This window comes from Narcine bancroftii, chromosome 4, assembly GCF_036971445.1.
Source record: "Narcine bancroftii isolate sNarBan1 chromosome 4, sNarBan1.hap1, whole genome shotgun sequence".
In the NCBI taxonomy this organism is placed as follows: domain Eukaryota; kingdom Metazoa; phylum Chordata; class Chondrichthyes; order Torpediniformes; family Narcinidae; genus Narcine; species Narcine bancroftii.
In genome coordinates, this window is record NC_091472.1 from 229,039,483 (window position 1) to 229,061,663 (window position 22,181).

The window sequence follows — 22,181 nt, forward strand, 5'->3', positions numbered from 1 at the left end:
CCTCAAACGAGTCTTTGATTGAGTTTGTTGCTTAGGACACTGAACGTGGGAAGGGTGATACAAGTCTTGTGGCACCTATACCTCTTTCCTGATGGCAGCAACGAGAACAGAGCGTGTGCTGGATGATTGCTGATACTCTCTGATGGCAGCATTCCCTGTAGATTTTCTCGATGGTGGGGAGGGTTTTGCCGGCGATGTACTGGGCTGTGTCCACTACCTTTTGCAGGGCTTTCTGATCAGAGGTATATCAGGCCATGATGCAGCCGGTCAGCACACTTTTCTGTGGTGCTGAGACAATGGCAGCTTAATTTCACAAAACCTTTCTTAACTATCAACTTTAATTGATCAACACCAGGCTTTTTATCAATGTGATATGGTTATCCCCAGTCTGTATTGACATGGTATTTTCAAAAGAGAACACAATGGCGTGTTCCTCAGATACTTGAATCTTTTAGGCTGCTCTTTCACTGATATATTGAGAAATGAATGGCAGAAAGGGAATGGAGCCCAAAAGCAATTGCACATCCAAGGACAAGCATCTGTTGTTGCTTGGTTTAATTTCCTTGATTGCATTATTCCTGCCCAGTGCACTACAAACTGGGAAAAAACTGCTTTATGAGAAAATGGTCAACATCTCTGGTTCTTTATCCTGTGAGATGCAATTCTTTTATTGAAGACAACTTTATTCTGCAGCACAGAAATGAGAGAACTACTTTGCAATTAGAGAGATACCGAGATTCCACTGACATTAAAATTCAAGATTCCTTTACAGTCACTGTAACGTGAATAAAAGCTCTCATGACTGGAGGGAGAACAAATGCTTTTATTAGCTTACAACTATGGGGAGGGTCTCACAGTAGTCTTCGGAAAGGTTCTGGGTTATATTTGAGCAGATGAGGGCGGAGCCAGCCCTCAGCACAACACACTACCAGTGAGTCCCAGTTCACTGCATTCACCCCTTCCTGCAGAATTTAGGGTCTATGAATGAAGACAGAGAACATGGGTTCAGAAAAAAGGTTGAAAAATGTACAGTTATTTACAAATTTACAGATTTAAGTGGACTGGGGGTCTGGATATCCTGGTGGAGCGCCTTAGATCCGGGGAGGCCTTGAATTCCTTGGGTCTCCTGGTCCCCTTGTGAGGGAGAAGAGGTGGGCTGGGTCTCCAGCACAATGGTAGAGGGGGATGTACTTTCCTCCTGAACCAGAATCTCTGAAGCCCTGACTGGGAGTGGCAAGAATGAGCTCCGTGGCTCACAGGGCATTTGAGGCAATGGACCCTCTGTTCCAGTGGGTACCAGGTCCCAGATGGAAACGGTGTCCTCCCTGCCATCCAGGTACACCATGTAGGCATACATGGGATTGGCGTGGAGCAGTTTCACTCTTTTCACCAGGGGGATGGTCTTGCTTCTCCTCACATGCCTCCTGAGGATTGGGCCAGGAGTGGTGAGGCAGGTTGGGAGTGTGGTTCCCGATGCCAACCTTCTTTCGAAATTGAATAGGACCTCGTGGGGAGTAGTGTTGGTCGTAGTACATAGTAGTGACTGGATGGAATGGAGCGCCATAGGAAAGACTTCCTGCCAGCGGGAGTTTGGAAGACCTTTTGGCTTCAGAGCCTTCCAGTCCGTGGCGTTCTCCTTTTCAACCTGCCCGTTCCCCTGGGGGTTGTAGCTAGTACTCCTGCTGGATGCAATGGCCCTCACCAGCAGGTACTGATATAGCTCGTCATTCATAAAGAATTAGCCCTAGTTGCTATAAATATAGCTGGGATACCCGAACAGGGTGAAAATGGAATCTAGGGCCTTTATGGCTGACAAACGGGACGCGTCTGGTCATGGAATAGTGAATGGGAAGTGGGAGTACTTGTCAATGACAGAGAGGAAGAAGGTGTTCCTGTTTGTGGAGGGGAGAGGACCCTTAAAATCAACACTGAGCCATTCGAATGGCCTGGATGACTTGATCAGGTGCGCCTTTGCGGGACGGAAAAGTGCGGCTTGCACTTTGCGCAGACCTGGCAAGACCTGGTCATTTCCCTGATGTCTTCTATAGAGTTGGGCAGATTGCGCGTCTTGACAAAATGAGCCATGCGGGTAAGCCCCTGGGTGGCACAGCTCATTGTGCAGAGGCACAGCTTCCTCTGGATAAGGCATCTGGAGGGTCATTAAGGTTCCTGGCCGATAGGCAATGTCATAATTGTAGGTGGAGAGCTCGATCCTCCACCTCGCAATCTGGTCATTTTTGATTTGTCCCCTCTTGATTTTATATTAAACATGAATGTGACCGAGTGCTGGTCAGTGAGGAGCGTAAATTTCCTACTAGCCAGGTAATGTCTCCAGTGCTTCACGGCTTCTACAATGGCTTGATCCTCATTTTCCACAGATGGGTTCCAGAGCTCGTGGCCTTTTAATGTCCACGAAAAGAATGCAACTGGCCTGCCTGCTTGGTTGAGGGTAGCAGCCAGGGCTACATCCGAAGTGCCATTTCCCACTTGGAAAGGTACATTCTCGTCCGTGGCAGCTTTCACAATGTGATTTCGGAGGTAGTTAAAAGCCATTTGGGCTTCAGCTGAGAGGGGGAAATTGGTGGCTTTTAAGAAAGGGTGAACTTGTGGTCCTGGGAACAGGAAGCTCTAACAGGGGGAAGATCCTATTGAGATTCGGCCAATGATGCCATTGTCCACCACGTAGCCAAGGAGAGCCAGACGTTTAGTCCTGAACACGCACTTGTTAGAGTTATAAGTGAGGTTCAGGGTTTTCACTGTGTGGAGAAAACTCTGGAGTTTTCTCTGGGCATCATAGTCTTCCAAGGTGTGGCCACAGATGGTGACATTATCGATGTAGGGGAAGGTGGCCTTCAACCCATACTCATCCTCCATTCTGTCCATCTGCCTCTGGAAGATAGAAACCCCATTAGTGATACCGAAAGGGACCCTCCGGAATTGATAGAGATGACCGTTAGCCTCAAATACCGTATATGGATGGTCCTCGGAACAGATTGGCAGCTGGTGATAAGCAGCTTTCAGGTCGATAGTGGAATAGACTTGATACTGCGCATTATCATTCACCATGTCCGAAATTTGAGGGAGGGGGTATGCATCCGATTAATAGTTTGGCTATAGCCAATTAATAGCCTGGACTTGTTTTCCCCTTTTTCCACTATCGCTGGTGCTTGGTTTGGTGATACCTTCGTCGAGCAGACGTTGTGTCTCAGACTTTATGAAATCTCGGCCTGCTGTGCTGTACCTCCTGCTCTTGGTAGCAATAGGTTTGTAGTCCGAGGAAAGATTCGGGAAGAGAGGTGGGGGATTGATATTCACTGTGGAGAGGCTGCATCTGGGTTCTGATTTTAGGGGCTCTCCGTTCTGAACTGTTACGGGGGGATGGGACCAGGATACTCCAGGTCACGCTTTTAAGGTAACACAGGAAGTCCAGACCCAACAACACTGGAGCACACATTCATCAAGTACATACAGGGGCATTCTTACAGAATTCCCCCCCTTCAAACAACAAATGTACTATTCAATGTTGTTGAATATGCATAGAATGTGAATAATTGGAAGAATACATCTTTAGATTGTATTCTTGCACAGTCCGTGAGTTTATGAAGCTTTCAGTAGAGTCTGTGATGATTAGGCAATTAGTCCATTTACCTTCACAGTAACTATGGAGTTGTTAAGCTGGTGAGGTCTGTCCTGATCTAGAACCATCAAGGCTCGATCTCTGGACACTCTGTACTACTCACTTGAGTGGCCCCAACCATCCTGGGTTGCTCTGCTTGGGTAAGATGGTGTCAACCTTGTGGTGTAGCAAGATGGCCGTCCTCCTTCCTCCTCTGATGATAGACAATAGGTGCTGGAGTAGGCCAATTGGCCCTTCGAGACAGTACCGTCATTTATCGGATCATGGCTGATCTTTCCTTTTCAATAACCAATCCCAGCCTTATCCCCATAACCCTTAACTCCCCTGCCCACAAGAGCCTTATTCAACTCTTAAATCTATCCAACGAATCTTCCCCCACTACCATCTGTGGCAATGCATTCCACAGATCCACAACTCTCTGGGTAAAAAGAAATTCTCCTCATTTCTGTGTTAAATGGCCTTCCCTGTATTCTTAAACTATGCCCTCTAGTCCTAGTCTCTCCACCATTGGGAACATGTGCTCTGATTTCACCCTGTCAAGCCCTTTGATAATCTTAAATACCTCAACCATGTCTCCCCTCATCCTTCTAAACTCCATTGCATATAATCCAAGTCTTTCTAACCTATCCGCATATGACAATCCTGCCATCCCGGGAACTAACCTTGTAAACCTGCGCTGCACTCCCTCTATAGCAAGTATGTCCTTTCTCAAATATGGGGACCAGAATTGGATGCAATACTCCAGGTGAGGTCTCACCAGGGTCCTGAACAACTGCAAGATGGCTTCTCTACTCCTATACTCCAATCCCCTCTTTATGAAAGCCAACAATGATGATGGCACCGGGTTTGAATTTGGGGGTCGCGGCAAGATAGCTGCCAAGCCTTTTTGCACTGTTTCCTCTCTGCCACTGTCACTCTCTGTTGGGTGAATTTGGGGCAGATGGCTTAGGGCTGGAATCGGATCTGAGAGTGGTGCAGGCTTTGGACTTCCACGAGCTTCCCCTTGCGTGGCAAACCCTCACCCAATGCCCTTTCTTGCCACAGCTGGAACACACTGTGTCTTTAGCTGGGCAATGAGATTGGGGATGCTGGCTCTTGCCACAGGAAAAGGACAGGAGCGCTCCCTATCACGGGAAGTGGCAGCCGTTAGGGCTGGGGTAGCGAGAGCTCACTGGCTTCGAGGTCATCGTTCTTGAGCTTGGCCTGTTCCAACGATTTGGCCAGTTCAATGTGGCTAGCCAGGTCTTTCTTACCCAACTCAAGCAGTCGCTGCCTAATGTACCTCGAGAGGACTCCTGCGACTCGAGTGTCCCAGATCTGTTCTTCTTCACGAACACAGCCCGTAGCCGTTTAGCACCTGCACTTCTTGGCAAGCGTCCACAGATCCAACAGGTAGTCATCGAAGGTCTCTCCTGGCCGTTGGTGACGTAGAGCGAGTCAGTGACTCGCTAGGACCTCGTTTTGCGACTTCAGCACCGAACCTTCAAAGCCTCTGGCAGCATCATATGTAGTGCAGTCCGTGATGACTGTATACACTTTTGTTACTACCCTCAAACCGAGTGTGGACCTCCTGAGTTAATCGGAGTGGAAGACGTTTCTGGTCGCGTTCAGGTAGGCCTGGAAGCAGTCTAGCCAGAACGTGAACTCCTCAGCCACGTCGGGGGACAGAGGGTCTATCAGCAGCGTGCCTGGCTTGAGTAGCGCTTCCATCGTTTAGGGAATAAGCTCATAGAATTGTAGCACGAATAAAAGATCGCATGACTGGAGGGAGAACACACACTTTTATTAGCTTATAACAATGGGTAGGGCTTCACAGTGGTCTTCAGAAGGGTTCTGGGTTTAGGCAGGAAACCAGGTTATATGTGAGCAGATGGGGGAGGAGCCAGCCATCAGCACAACATCCTACCAGTGAATCCCAGTTCACTGCAGTCACATAATAAAACAGGTGTAATATTACATGAAATGTGCTTTAGCCTACCATAAGGCAGACAGATTCAACATTAGCAGAAATTGCCAGGTGCTTCTCACAGTCAGAGAAAGAGAAGCAAAAGAGAGTCCCCCCCTCGAGATTTTAGTGCTTCTGCAGCCAAACACATTCTAGTCCAAAACATCATCAATCCGAGCTCCAGATCCAATGCTCTGATACGATCGGGAAGTCTTTAGCGCCCTTGGCACCCTCCCGCATCCCGGTTCCAATACCTGATTCCCCTTGTCGACCCAGTCTCCAGCAGTCTGCAGCCCGGTGTGAGCCCTTTGACTGCAGTCACTAGCAGCCCACAGCCTGCGTGGGTTCCCCACCTTGATTTGCCAACAGCCCGCCTGAGTGCTCTTCAGCTACGGAGCCCCTCACCGGTCCATTGTTGTGTTCACTGTCCCGTGGATCACCTCCTCTTTAAATGGTGTGGGGGGGGGGGGGCAAGTGTGATCTCCCCATTTTCTGGTGCCCTGTGCCAGACTGAAACCCTTCTAGACTCTTGCTGATCATAGGCATTGCCATCTTGGACCCAGACCCTGCAGTCAAAATAGTTAAAAATAAAGCACTATTGGCTCCTTTTATAGGCTGTTTGAAGCCTGTATAGAGCCATTGGAAGTCGGACGGTGGTAGAATCCTGCAGAGAAGCGCTCCCCTCCCTGTTCTCCGTGGATCTGTACAGCAGCAGCAACAGTTCCAGCAGTACTGGCATTTTTAAGATGGTTATTAGTTACAAGGTCAAAGGAAAAATAGTTCACAACTTCCATCTGATACTTGAAAACATTCTCAAGCAATATTATCCCCCCCCCCCCCCCCCACCTGTTGGCCTGAATTCCTCCCCGGCCACATCTTTTCATTCAGGTGTTTATCTGTTTTTCCACATTCCCAACTCAGGGCTGAGGCCTGAAACTTTTAAATTTAAAAAAAAAATAATTTAGACGTAACAGGCCCTTCTGGCACCCAAATACCCCAATTAACCTACATCCCCCATATGTTTTGAAGGATGGGAGGAAACTGGATTGCTCCTGGGAAAGCCATGCAGACCGAGGGAGATCGTCCAAACGTCTTGCAGATAGCACTGGATTCAAACCTGGGTCACCTGCGCTGTATAGCTTTACCCTAACACTATGTTAACCATGTCACCCCTTTTACTGCCGATGGATGGTGTGTGATCTGCTAAGTTTATCCAACACTAATTATGCATCTGCAAACTTCCTTGTTTATCTCAAGCAATGACTCTCCAACATAATATTTTAGTATTTTACATTGCAGTGCAAAATGAAAAAAAAAACTGTCTTGGGCAAATTCTGCAAGTAGTTTGTGAAAGTATTTCATTCCTTTTTCAAAGATTATGGGTTAGAAATTTGATTGTAAATACAGTTCCTGTATAGTTAAACCAGACAGAGATGATTTCCTGGCCATTTCACATCACTCTAGTCGCACATTACCTAACATCATTCTCCTGACAGCACTCCTTTTGGCACTCTGCAGTACATTTCGGAAAATGTGCAATCACAATTAGGTTGATACTGAGGCTCTCAGCAATAGATCAATCTTCATGGTTGTTGGAACACGCCAAAATAATTGGAGAACCTGCTTATTTCTAGACCAAAATGTATCCTGGTCTCAAGCTCCCTCCCCCGGGCAATGCTCCCCTTCACCCCTCAACTGTTAAACCTACTTTTAGCTTTGCTCAATTGTTAAGTGTTATCTCCAGGATTTAATTAGAAAAATAACAGGTTCAATTTCTGTTTGCATATATGATAGATCATGGAATATTCCAGCACTTTACAGGCCCTTCAACCCATGATGATGTGTCGATCTGTGAAAACCTATTCCACAACAATATTATCTTTACCTCCCTCATGCCTATACCCTTTGATTTCCAAGAATCAAGATTATTCCTATTGTCATGTAATTAAGCAGAAATTGTGATATAACACATAATTTCCATTAGTCTACTGTAAGGCAGTCAAAGATTTGCTATCAGAAAAAATTGTCCAATGCCCCTTGCAACCAGCAAAAGAGGGTCCCCCTGAGTCACTGAATGTCTATGGATTTACCTCCAGCGCTCCCCCAGTCTCCATGGCCATAGGGGCTTCGGTCTGAACCATCACCAATCCAAGCTGTCGATGCATACCTCTGACATGAGCAAAAGCCTCCACCACCTCCCTGCATCCCATTTCCAATACCCAGTGCCCCTTCAGCCAGTCTCCACCAGTCCACAGCCTGGTGCGAGCCCTTTGACCGCAGTTGCCAACAGCTCGCATCCTGCATGGGTAGCTTGCCTTGAGTCACCAACAGTCCATCTCCTGCGTGTTCTTCAACCTCACAGTCCCTCATGATCCGCCACTAAGGTCACTGTCCCATGGGTCATCTCCTCCTCAAACATCTTGCATCCATCCATGTGTCGATCAAAGACTTTTGAATGTTCCTATTGTGCCTTCCCACAACCCACCATTCTCCTTGTGAAAAACTTAGCTCTGACACTGAGACTCAGATTTAATAGACTGCCACATTTAGGGCTGGCTGTCCAATGACAATGGCAGACGCTTGAGTGTAACATCAGGGTGCTGCCTCAGGGTTAAATCCTATCTATGTCTGTCACTTCTAGGGGCTGAGGTGAATGTGTAAGATTTATCTTGGAGCAGGGGATTTTCCTGGATTAACAATCTTCATTCAATTAATGACATGTACGACAGTCAAATCGGCATTCATCCTATTTACTGTTCAAGGGACGATTCAATATTTCTGAATTGACTTGTTTATTGGTTCAGCTGGAGATAGCACCAAACAAAAATCGATGTGAAGTCTGGTGAGACAAAATTAGACAATAAATAAATTGATCTCTGCAGCTATTTCTCCAAGTAAATACTACAGCAAATAATAACTGACAGTGTCTGCTTCATCTTTGTTCATGGACATTTTTCAATCCTCAGACGAGCCACAATCAAGCAAATACTGTACATCAAACACAGAACTTCGGCCCATCATGTTGCACTGGCACATTCTGCAACTCTGAACCTCACACCCAAAAAACTCTATTAACTGCACATCTGCCTTGCATCCCCCCCCTCCCCCCATCCCTGGATACAAGAAGGGCAAGATTCTATTGTCTGCACCTACCAACCCACTAGCCTCTGCATCCAATGTCATCCTCTGCTATTTCCACCACCTACTATGTGATCCCACCACCAGCCACTCTCCCCAGACTCCCCTCTCTGATTTAAGCAGGGATTGCTTGCTTCGTGATTCCCTCTTCTGCTCCTCCCTTCCCATCTATCACCCCCTTGGCACTAACCCTCATGATAGTAAGAACTGCTACACTAGTGTCCATATCTTCTCCTTCACCATATTCGAGTAATCAAGCAACACTTAACTTGTGAATCTGCAGGGTAATCTACTGCCTCCTCTACATCAGAGAGACTGGATGCAGACTGGGAGATCGCTCCATTGAACACCTCGGCTCTACACCACAATAGCAGGGATCTCTCAGTGGCAAGTCACTTCAATTCCCTGTCCCATTCCCTTGCCGACATGTTCGTCCATGATCTCATGCACTGGCAGATTGAGACCACTTGCAATTTGGAGGAACAAACCTTATGCAGCTACACAATCCTTTATCTGGAACCCTTGTGGGACAGTGTATTCCGAATTTCAGATTTTTCTAGATTTCGGAAAACCAGATTAAAGCCCACCCAAATTGTGCTGCCCTATCCACCCCCATCCTCTTCCAGTCACGCCACCGTCTCCCCACCTCGCCCGCCCGACTTGCGCTGCCATCACTCCCCCTCACCCACCCGACTCGTGCTACTGTTGCTCTCCCCACTTGCCAGATTTTGGAGCTTTCCAGATTTTAGATGTCAGGATAAAGGATTGTGTACCTGTATTCCATCTAGGCACCCTACAAATAGATGGCATTAACTTCAAATTCTTTGATTATCGTTAGCTCCCATCCCCCATCTCTCCCCGCTCCACTGTCCCTATTTCTCCATTCCTCCAGCTCTCTCTCTCTCTCTCTCTCTCTCTCTCTCTCTCTTTCTTTCCCCTTTCCTCCAGCTTTCCAATTAATGCCTTTTATCTGTTGGCCTGTGCTCTCTCCCACCCGCCCTTTCATCCTTTCTCCCATCACCCTTTTTATTCAGGCGCTTGTCTGCTTCCTGTTCATACCGTGAAGAAAGACTCAGGCCCAAAACGTTGGCTATACATCTTTCCCTCCCATGGATGCTGTGAGACCTACTGAGTTCCTCCAGCATTTCTGTATTTTTGCAGTATTCCCCGATTCTTCTGTTCTACTGCTCTCCCCAGTGCTCTACTATTTACTGTCTTAGCCTGACTCTTGTTGGTGTGACAAACTGGAATACTTCATACTTTAAACTCCATCTGCCATGTTGCAGCTCTTTTTTCCAGCTGGTCTAGTTCCTGCTGGAAGCCTTGAAGGCCATCCTCGCTGTCCACTACACCCCTACTCTGCATGACATATGCACATTATCATCCAGATCGTTGTAGATGACAAACAACAATAGACCCAGCACCAATTTCTGAGGAACACAACTTGTTAGAGGCCTCCAGACAGAGAGGCAATCATCTATCACCATTCTCTGCCTTCTCCCACAAATCCAGACAAATCTATATTACTACCTTATTGTGAATTCTGAGTGACTGAATCTTGTTGACCAACCTCAATGCCAGGCCTTTCAAAAGTCTTAGCAAAGTCCACGTGGACAACAATCACTTCATCAACTTTCTTGCTAGCCTCCTATCTGGTCTCTTGGGATAACGTTCCAATAATTTACCCACTACTGGTGTCAGGGTCACCAGATTATTCTTGGAATCTTTATTAAACTTGTGCCACCCAAATTCCCCAATTAAAGCACAACCCTATACATTCTGAAGGGTGGTAGAAAACCATGCAGTCACAGGGAGAATATACAACCTCCTTACAGAGAGCACTGGATTTGAACCTGGGTCGGTGTAGTAGTGTTGTGCTCACTGCTACACTAACTGGGGGGGGGGGGGTTGCATTTATTCCACCCTTATGGCTTCACTGTAAATTTTGCCTCATTCCTATCCACTCTGTGTCCATTTCCCGAGTAAATACAGATGCAAAAAGATCCATTTAAGATCTTTACCCGTCACTTTTGGCTACTCTGATCTTCAAGAGGACCAATTTTGACCTTTGCTATCCTTATGCTGTCAAAGCCTTGTCTGACAGAGCAGCCCTATGCCGCCTTCTGGCCCTTTCACGGTGTTTTCTTGAATTTCTTGTACTCATTTGTTCCTTGCTGCCTGTACATGCTCAGCACCTCCTTCTTCTTCTTAACCAGAGCCTGAATATCTCTTGAAAACCAAGGTTCCCTATACTGTTGATCATGTTTTAAATTCCAACAGGAACATACCAACTCCTTGTTTTCAGACCACAATCAGTGCGAATTGATAAGAACATCTCCACAATCTTCATCACCATTGCTCAATTTGCTTAACACCTATGACGTGAGACTCGGAATGACATTATCTACAAATTCGCTATTGATACCACAGTAGTGGGTTGTATAAAAAGGGGCAATGAGCCAGCTTACAGTATGGTAATCCAAAACTTGACTGAAAGGTGCACCAATAACAACCTCACACTCCATGTCACCAAAACCAAGGAGCTGATTGTTGACTTCAGGAAGGGAAAACCAGAGGTGTACGATCCAGTGATCATTGGGGGAACAGAGGTGAAGAGGATGAGCAAATTTAAGTTCTAGGGACTCACCATCTCGGAGGGTCTTTCCTGGACACAACACACTAAGGGCATTGTGAAGAAAACACGTCAGCACCTCTACTTCCTCAGGATTTTGCGGCGCTTTGGTATTACATCAGAAACCCCGACAAATTTCTACAAAGGTGTGGCGGAAAATACGCTGACCAGCTGCATCACATTCTGGTACGGAGACACCAATACCCTTAAGTGTAAAGCCCTGCATAAAGGTAGTGGACACAGCCCAGGACATAAGCGTAAAGCCCTGCATAAAGGTAGTGGACACAGCCCAGGACTTCATAGCCAAAACCCTCCCCACCATCGAGCGCATCTACAGGGAATGTTGCCATCGGAGAGCAGTAGCAATCATTAAGGATCCACATTACCCAGCACATGGTCCGTTCTCGCTGCTATAGGTACCACAAGACTCGCCCCACCAGGTTCAGGAACAGCTCCTACCCTCCACCATAGGCTCCTCAACAACAAACTCAATCAGGGACTCTTTTGCTCTTCATTAATTTTTTTTCTTTCTGTATTGCACAGTCAGTTTGCTTGCATTTCTTTATTTGTTTACATGTGTATATTGAATACTTTTTTTTGCATTACCAGTAAGTGGTAATTCTGCCTCGCCTGCAGATAAAAAATAATATTAGTGTTGTATGTGATGTCATGTACTGATGACAATAAATCTGAAGTCTGAATTTGGACCAACTCTGTATTCTCAAACTTTTACCTTCAAAGGCCTCCTACTTACCAAACACACTTTTCCAGAAAGTAACCTGTCCCAATCCATACTTGCCAAATCTTTTCTTTCGGCATTTCTCCAATTTAGATTCTCAACATGAGGACCAGACCTATCCCTTTCCATAATAACCTTGAAAGTAATGGCAATATGATCACTTAATCCTAAATGTTGCCCTGTCTCATTCCCTGATAGAAAAGTAGCTGGTATTTTTTATATATTGATTAAGGAAGCTTTTCTGAATACATTGGCCAAAGTCTAACCCTTCCAGCCCTTTTACAACGTGACAGTCCCAGTAAATATGTGGAAAGTTAAAAATCTCCGACTGTCACAAATCTGCTCCTCCAATTCCAATTGACCATTGGGTGGCCCATAACATAATCTCACAAATTAGTTCGTCCCTTTCTCATTCCTCAGATCCACCCACATAGCCTCAATTCAGGATCCCTCGAGGCTGTCCTGTCTTGATATTTTACCTGATTAGCAAAGCCATTCTCTTCCTTTCATCCCTCCCTCTCCATCATGCCTGAAACAACAAAACCCCAGAATATTGCTCTACCAGTCCTGCCCCTCCTGCAACCAAGTCTCATTAATGATCACATATCATTAATGCCACATGCTGACCCATGCTCTAAGCTCACCCACCTTTCCTACAATACGGTTGCATTGAAATAGACACAGCACAGAGCATTATTACCACCATGCTCAAACTTTCTATTTCTTGCTTTGCAGGCTTAACATCATCTTTTACCACAACCACTCCATCTGCTCTGGGGCTGTGGTTCTCATTTCCCTGCAAATCTAGATCAAGCACCCCCCCCCTGCCGCCCCCGCCCCTGCTACCGCCACACCACCAGAGCGGCATGAGCAAGCCTTCCCACAAGGATATTGGTCCCCCTCCGGTTCAGGCGCTATGTTAACCGTGCTGCTGATTAACTGGATTCCATCAATTGTTCTATAAACTGGCCCCTGACCATTAACAGGTTTCTGTCATTTGACCTCTGCAAATTGTCCCTAGTTTTGGTGAGTGGTGGTAATTGAGCCATGGAGCTATAGAATATATTGAATATTCAGCCCAACTTGTCTATGCTACCTGAGCTAGTCACATTTGCCTTTGGCTCATATCCCTCGAAACCTTTCCTATCTATCTACCTGTCTAGTTGCCTTTTGAAGGTTACAACTGTATTCTCCTCTTCCACATCCTTCGGTAGCTTGTAAAGAAGGTGCTCCTCAGGTCCTTTTAAAATATTTCTCCTCTTGCATTAAAGCAGTGTCCATCGGATTCTCCTGTCCTGAGGAAAAGGCTTATTGGTGCCTCTCTTGATTTTACAAAGGCTTTCTCAGCCTTTGATGCTGCAAGGGGATAACTTGCAGCCCACCAGCCTTGGCTTGTAACTCTCCTTGGGAGGAGAATCATTGGGGTTTGATTGGCAATGAGAAAGGGAAATAAGTGAGGCACTGGTGATGATGGGAATACTCTGAGAGCCAGAAAAGGCTCAATAGCTGGAATAGGCATCTTTTGCGTTGTCAGAAAACATGACATTACCAGAAGTTCAACCTTAGAGTGACTGGGGGTGTTGATTGCAGGCCAGAAACTATGCTAAAGTCCCTCAAACTAAATGCGGGAAAGTTCACGATGATTTTCTTTGGCCCCAACCAAGATATGTTGCCCAGCCACAACTTTATTCTTCAACCCGAATCAGAATTATTGCAATAAAAGTGTCCTTTGTGAGAGAAGAGATTTAAAAGCGGACTCTGATCTTTATGGCTGCGAAGTTGTGCAATATTTGCTGCTTCAGGAACTGGGATAAATAGTTGGCTTCCAGCCTTCACAACACATCTGTAATACGTTTGTAGTCAGAGCTGATAAATGTATATACATCTTTTGGTCTAAAGCTGCAGGTGCAGTTAATGGACATTTGTACAGTAGATACTCCCATTGTCTAGCACTGTAATAAACAGCACACATGTCTGATTAATTATATTGATGCATTTTGAAAACAAGGACTCAATTTTGCACTGTAGCTATTTCAAGCAAAATTTGCTGAACTTTGTTTAAGAAGCCCTGATCACTTGGTATCTGATACTTGGCAGAATTTTGTGAAATGTCAAATGAAATGTCCATGTTAAATGATGTAAGATGCAGCATAAAGAGATTTGTGGCATTGAAATAAAATGAGATAAAATCCAGACTACATTTTAAGGATGTAACACCTCACCAGCAGCAATTGAAAGATGCATAATTTATTAACAATTGTCAATAATATAATTATCTCAATAAACTCAACACCCAAACATAAGCCTCTATGGCAACCATATACTAACAATGGATATTTATAGTGTGTCTGTGAAAAAATACTCAGACCATTACAGTCTAAGCCCAAATGCCCCAAAATAAACTCCCAAAACAAAACCCCAAGTCAGTCTCGTCAAGTAACTCAGTCAAAAGAACAGTTCACAGAATCTGGTCTCCAGACTTTACTGTCTTAGTTCAGATGAGCACAGATCTTTGAGTTGAACGTGGAGAGAGATGACTGTTGTCACTGAGCAGACTTATGACCTTGGCAGGTGAATACAGGAGTTTTCTCACAAGGGAATTTCTCACAGAGTCCTCCTAGACACTAGTACGAAGTCTGAACCTCCAAAGCCCTCTTTTGAGTTGCCCCAAAACCCTCTTTGGGGCTGCACCAGGTGACCTTCTGTTACACGAAGTCTTCTCCACCAAAACCCAGCCTTGGGTGATACCAAGTGACTTTTGTCTCACAAAACCCTCTTCTCGAAAGGGGACTGGAGAAGCACAGGTCGTACACACACTCCGGGAGTCAGAGCATAAAATCTGCTGTCAGAACAGCAGTGCTGGCACCCATGAACAGAGCAGTTCAGCCTCCTGCATTTTTGCTGGAGTTGCCAGATGAATACACTGACAGCTCGTTCCTCAGCATGCTGGACGGTTTAACTGCTGCAGTGCATGTCTTTGGCACTCCTGATTGGAGGAGAGGACTCCTGATTGGAGTTGGTGGACTCTCAGGAGAGTCCACCAACTTCAGTGCACGTCTCTCACTCCACACAGCTGTTCACTCTCCCAGCTTGCTGCCCCGGATCTCCATTCAGCACACGCTCTCCTTTCTCCAGCTGCAGAGTCAGACACTGTCCATTGTCAGAAGTAAAACTGTCCATAGTCCATAAAGAGGAAAAACCAAAATATTTGCATTCTTATGGAAATGACTGTACATAATGGGAATGAGATTGTATTTTTTAAAGAAGATTTAATATCCTTGCATTTTTAATAGATCTAAATATTAAATGCCCTAAGATTGAGCAATAAAAAAATTCCCTTAAGGGTATAAGCAGGGGAGGTTTATCTAAATCAGTGGTTTTCAAACTTTTTCTTTCCATTCGCAAAACACTTTAAGTAATCCCTATGCTATAGATGTTCTGTGATTAGTAAGGAATTATTTAAGGTGGTATGTGAATGGAATGAAAAAGTTTGAAAACTGCTGTTTTAATCGTACCTCATCGACTCGTTATGTGCACAGTTTCATAACTCCAAAGGAAATGGGCCAATGGCAATTTTTCTCAAGCAAACTATTTCAGTAACAATTGCTTCTAGAGCAGTGATTCTCAACGTGTTTTCCCCACTCACATACCAATTTAAGTTATCTCTTACTAGTCTCAGAACATCTATAGCATAGGGATTACTTAAGATGGTATGTGAGTGGAAAGAAAATGTTTGAAGAACACTGAAGAATTGAATTCTAACAGGCTATAATGCTTTGACATAATGTACTGTTAATTACATTGAGGTCTGTGAATGCACTCTCCCAATAACATGGTTGCGAGCTGTTTCTACCTGAATTGACCTGTTTCTCTGGTCCTTAAAACAGTCAAAGGATCTGACATTAATAACATTAAAATGCTGGAGAAACTCACCAGGTCTTTCAGTGTCCACAAGGAAGTAAAAATATATATCCAACCTTTCAAGCCTGAAACGTTGGTTATATATTTTTACCTCTTGCGAATGTTGCAGGATCTACTGAGTTCCTGCAGTGTTTTACTACAATCACAGTGTCTGCAGACTTTCGTGCTTCAATCCAAGGCTATGATATTGTGGCTTTTATCCATCTTATGAAACACACCAGAAAAAGTTAGTAACCTGTCCATTTCAGAAAATGCAAAGCAATAATGATACAGTAAAACCTCATTAGAACGTGGTAGTTGGGGACCAAGATTTCATACCGTGTTACAGCCGAGTCGCGGAACAGCTGCATACATGTCATGATTCAGGAAGCAGGAGAACAGAAAACTGTGTCTCAAACCCAATAATAAGACCTTTAAACTCCACATATTAACATACACATCTTGTAAAGGAGTCACAAGAGTCCACTTCTGAGTTTGTGGCTGTTGGCCACTGTTAGCCTGAGATCCTAAAATCAATGTTTAGGGTCCACAGACACCCGCACTACAAGCGATTCCACGGATTAACGAATCAAGTTCTAACGAGGTTTCACTGTATGCAATTATAAAATAATCTTTGGTACACAAAATAACTTCTCTATATATAACTTCTCTTAATTTCTTTGGATTTTGTTTAGAGTTGGAGATATAAAAATGCATTATTTTTTTTCTCTACAATACTCTTACATTACATCTAAAAAGACATTTAAAAGTTTTTCATATACTTTGGAACAACCTGAGGTTAGGAACAGCCACATAGACACCATAAGACCATAACCCATAGGAGCAGAAATAGGCTATTCAGCCCATCGAGTCTGCCTGCCATTTAACCATGAGCTGATCCGTTTTCCCACTCAGCCACACTGCCTGGCCTTCTCCTCATAACTTTTGATGCCCTGGCTAATCACGAACCTATTAATCTCTGACTTAAATACACCCAATTACTTGGCCTTCACAACTACCTGTGGTAACTAATTCTACAGATTCACTAGCCTCTGGATGAAGAAATTCCTCTGAATCTTTGTTCTCAGTGGGCACCCTTCAATCCTGAAGTTGTGCCCTCTGGTCCTCGACTTTCCCAACCATGCCTTTGAACATTCAAAATGTTTCACCCACTTTTGCTGACAAGACTTGTCAATTTATGCTGATTCAAAGCAGAAATCACTCTCTAATTATTGTAGATTTATACACACAAGCTCATGAAAAGTCTGGAGCAACTGTACGTGTGTTTAATCTGCTGCCAATACACCCACTGTAATGGCAAACAGTTGGTGCAATTCACCTCATGTAGAACAGTATAGGATTTGCAGACCCAAGGATCCTCTGAGAAATTGATGGTAAAAGGTGACATGGCTTCATCTAATCAGTGGCAAAAGAAAAATTGTCCCAATTGACAAGCAACAATTAGGGGATGTAAATGCAAGGATTCAGAATATTGATTGATCTAATTTCAATTACTGCATTAAAGTGTCGGTCACTGATTGAAATACAGCGACTTCCCTTCCTGATCTCTCAAGATTCCACAAGTGCTAAGTTTCGTTAACCAAGGATGCAGTTATCTTGGCTTTCTGGAAATGTGCATAGCTGGTATTATTTGACGATTAGCCTTTTAAAGTTCATACATGCAAATTAGCATAATTTCTGTGCATAATGGGCTGCAAGGTTAGTGTAGTGGTTGGCGCAATACTACAACAGCGCCGGTGTCCTGATTTTGTATGCTCTCCCTGTGTAGGTGTGGGTTTCCTCTGAGTGCTCTGGTTTCCTCCTACTCTTCAAAAGTGTACAGGGATTGTAAGTTAATTGGGCGCCACAGGCTCGCGGGCCAGAATAGCTTCTTACTGTGCTGCATGTCTAAATTAAAAACCAAAATAAGAAAAAAAAACGACATTTATACAGAAATATTGTGCACCATTCAGCTACCCAGATACAAAAAAGATGGAATTATGCTGAAAAGATAAAGAAAAGAATTCAAGATTTTTTTAATTGTCATGTAATAAAACAGAAAATGTGAGATTACACAAAATTTCCTTTAGTCCACTGTAAGGCAGAAACAAATTGCCCAGCGCCCCTTAGAGTCAGAGGAAGAGAAGTGAAAGAGAGTCCCCCAGAGCCACTGAATGTGCATGTCTTCGCATCCAGTGCTCCTGTAGCCACACGACCTTCATTCCAAACCATCAGCATCCCGAGTTCCCAATGCACACTTCTGACATGATCAGGAAGCCTCTAGCACCCTCTCACATCCTGTTTCTGATACCTGGTGTCCCTTCAGCCAATCTCCAGCTGTAAGCAGCCTGATGTGTGTCCCTTGACCGTAGTTGTCAGCAGCCTGCATGGGGTAGATTCCTCGCCTTGATTCACCAATAGCTAGATGGTGAGTTCTTCAGCCTCAGAACCCCTCAATGGACCGCTGCCAATGTCACCATCCCATGGGTCATCTCCTTTCCTTCTCCTTCTCACATGAGGATTTGGGGTGGACCCCCTGTTTTCTGGTGCCCTGCGCCAGTCCTCTGCTTCCCTTGTGACCCCTGCCGATCATAGGTGCTGCAATCTTGGGCCCAGACCCTGCAGTCATGGTATTTTAAAATGGACCATTGTCAGCTCCTGTACAGAGCTGAAGTCAGTCAGACTGGGTGGTTGGATCCTGCGGGGAGCACTGAGATTTCACTCCCCACTCTGTGCATGCACACCAGTGGCAGCACTGCCGTTACTTTATTCACAGTAATAGAATCACAAGAATGTTTCGAGGACTGGTTGGTTTGATTACCAGGTTCAATAGGCTGGAGCATAGGAGGTATCTTATAAAGGTTTATAAAACCATGAGGGGTAGGGTGAAGGTCAACAACAATCATAGTCCTTTATCCATGATTTTTTTTTAAACTTTATTTATTCATTCAAAATACAGATAATAAGTGACATATATAACAATAAACTAAACATGAATGAAATATTTTATATATATATATATATATATAAGAAAAAAGAAAGAAAAAAAAGAAAAAGAGAAAAAAAAAGAACCCCCCCTTTCAGCCAACTCTCCTAAGGAGAGTCATAAAGAGAAAAAAAATAAAGAAAAATTAAGCATACATATTAAGATCTAATCAATGTAAGTCAAAATGTAAATATTCTGAATATAACAACCACCTACGGCTCCTAGAACGCTTCCACCAGCGCTGTCTCCGCTCCATCCTCAACATCCATTGGAGCGCTCACACCCCTAACGTCGAGGTACTCGAGATGGCAGAGGTCGACAGCATCGAGTCCACGCTGCTGAAGATCCAGCTGCGCTGGATGGGTCACGTCTCCAGAATGGAGGACCATCGCCTTCCCAAGATCGTATTATATGGCGAGCTCTCCACTGGCCACCGTGACAGAGGTGCACCAAAGAAAAGGTACAAGGACTGCCTAAAGAAATCTCTTGGTGCCTGCCACATTGACCACCGCCAGTGGGCTGATAACGCCTCAAACCGTGCATCTTGGCGCCTCACAGTTTGGCGGGCAGCAGCCTCCTTTGAAGAAGACCGCAGAGCCCACCTCACTGACAAAAGGCAAAGGAGGAAAAACCCAACACCCAACCCCAACCAACCAATTTTCCCTTGCAACCGCTGCAATCGTGTCTGCCTGTCCCGCATCGGACTGGTCAGCCACAAACGAGCCTGCAGCTGACGTGGACTTTTTTACCCCCTCCATAAATCTTCGTCCGCGAAGCCAAGCCAAAGAAGAAAGAAAAAGAAGAACAACCACTTATTAATAAAAAACTATAGTTATCACATGAAACATGTGATTTTTTCCATTATTAAACAATATTTCATCTCATTATGCTATCTATTAATATCAATCATATTCGTATCTTTCCATGTACTAGCAATACATTTTTTCGCTACAGATAATGCTAAATATACAAAAGCAAGTTAAAATTTATCTAATCCCAGACCTTTCAAAGGTTGCAAACTACCCAATAAAAATACTGTCGGATCTAAAGGTATTTTAATCTTATACAGGTATTCCAGAAACAATTGTACTTTCTTCCAAAAAGATTGTATATATATGACCAAACCACATGAAAAAAAGTTCCAACAGCATTACCACATCTAAAACAAAATCTGATTCATAAAAAACAATATTTTTTTTAGTTTTTCAGGTGTTAAGTATAATTGATGTAAAAAATTATAATTAATCATTGCATAACGTGCATTTATCAGTCTAGTTACACTATCATAACAAATATCTAACCAATCATCCTCGGAAAAAATAAAACCAATCTCCACTTCCCATTTACCTTTAGATTTATCCCAACCCTTTTTATCCATACCATCCTGTAATATTTGATACATAACTGAAATATAATCCTTCTCTGGTACCTTCATAAGAAAAGTCTCAAATTTAGTCATTTCAGGTAAAATCATATCTCTACCAAACATCTTTTACCAAAGATCAAATTTGATAATAAAGAAACAAAGAATTCTTATCAATACCATAACTGTCCCTCATCTGATCAAAAGATAAAAATTTACCTTCTTTAAAACAATCTCCCAAATTTTCCACACCTTTAAATCTCCAATGTAATAAATTTCGATTATGTATTGAGAAAGAAATAAGTTGATTGTTATACAACGGAGTCAAGGCCAACAATTCACCACTAGAACCTATCATTTTCTTTTTCTTTGTCCATAACTTCACTAAATGTTTTAGTATAGGCACATTATGTTGCTGTAACAAATTTACATTCCATTTAAACAAAAATTGATGTATTTCAAATTCAAAAATATTTGCCATCTCAATTTTGTCCCAACTAGGAGGTCGTTCCAAATCCATCAATGAACTAATAAATTTAAGTTGGGCTGCTTCATAATAATTTCGAAAATGTGGTAAACGTAGTCCCCCTAGGTCATATTTCCAAGTTTATTTATTCAAGGCTACTCTTGAAAATTTACCTCTCCATAAAAACTCCCTAAACATTTTATTCAAATCTCAAAAAAAAATATTATCAAGTAAATACGGAATAGATTGAAATAAATATTGTATATGTGGAAAAATATTCATCTTAATTGTATTTATTCTACTCAATAAATTAATAGGTAAATCTTTCCATTTAATCATATCAGTTTTAATTTTTTTAATTAACGGACCTTTATCCATGATAGGAGAATCTAAGACTGGTGGGCATAGATTTTAGGTGAAAGGGGAAAGATTAAAAGGGGCCCAAGAGACACTTTTTTCACAAAGAGGCTGGTGAGCATGTGGAATGAGCTTGCAGAGGAAGTGGTTGCTGCAGGTACAATTGTCACGTTTACATTTGCACAAGCATTCAGTGCGTACATACTTTTGTCACAGGAAAAACATTTGCACAACATAAAATTTTTGCACACACTGACTAGTAAAAATTAGAGGGAACATTGCTCTGGGACCAATCCAGACTCTGTCTGCAATGTTGAAACATCACTCTTTTTTCCATTAACTGCAACTTTCAATATTTATCTTCCTTTATACAATTATTTTTCATTCTCATGGTACATTGAGGTAATTTAATGCATACATTTGTTGCGATCTTATGTACCTATTTGACTGCAGCAAGTGGGAATTTTAGCGCATTTGTACATTATACTTGTACATCGCTCCCTTACACTTATCCCCCTTCAACAATCAAAAGCCCCAAGAAATATAGTGCTCAACATTGTGCTTCAGCTATCCAAATACACCAAAGTATTTATATATTCATCCAACATATTTAATCGACTGAAGTCTAACAGGTACGTCATTCCAAAAAAAATCATGACTCTCTGAGTGAACAAATTTCTTGTCTGAATTAATGTGCGGCTGCACCTCTAACTCTGGATTTCCAGCCAAAGGAACCAACCTGTCCATCATAACTTACTCATCTTCTGAACATCAGTAACCATAAGCTCTTCTGTTAGACAATGCTCTCACCTCAGGAACCACCTATCTTGTTTGGCCTTCAAGGCATGAGGAATTGCACAGAGGTGTAGCTATAATGGCTGCCGCTTCGCAGTTCCAGTGCCCCAGGTTCAATCCTGACCTCTGCCACTGTCTAAGTTTGCATGTTCTTCCTGTGTCCATGTGGGGTTGTTCTCATTTTGTCCCACATCCCAAGGATATGGAAGGTTAAATGGCCACT

The 22,181-nt window shown here is 43.6% G+C and overlaps 1 protein-coding gene across 3 annotated transcripts in view; it reads right to left on the bottom strand.

The window, feature by feature from the left end:
* The window catches only part of vps8 (VPS8 subunit of CORVET complex), a 681,049-nt gene that overhangs the window by 74,150 nt on the left and 584,718 nt on the right, over positions 1-22,181 (bottom strand). The window lies entirely within an intron of this gene.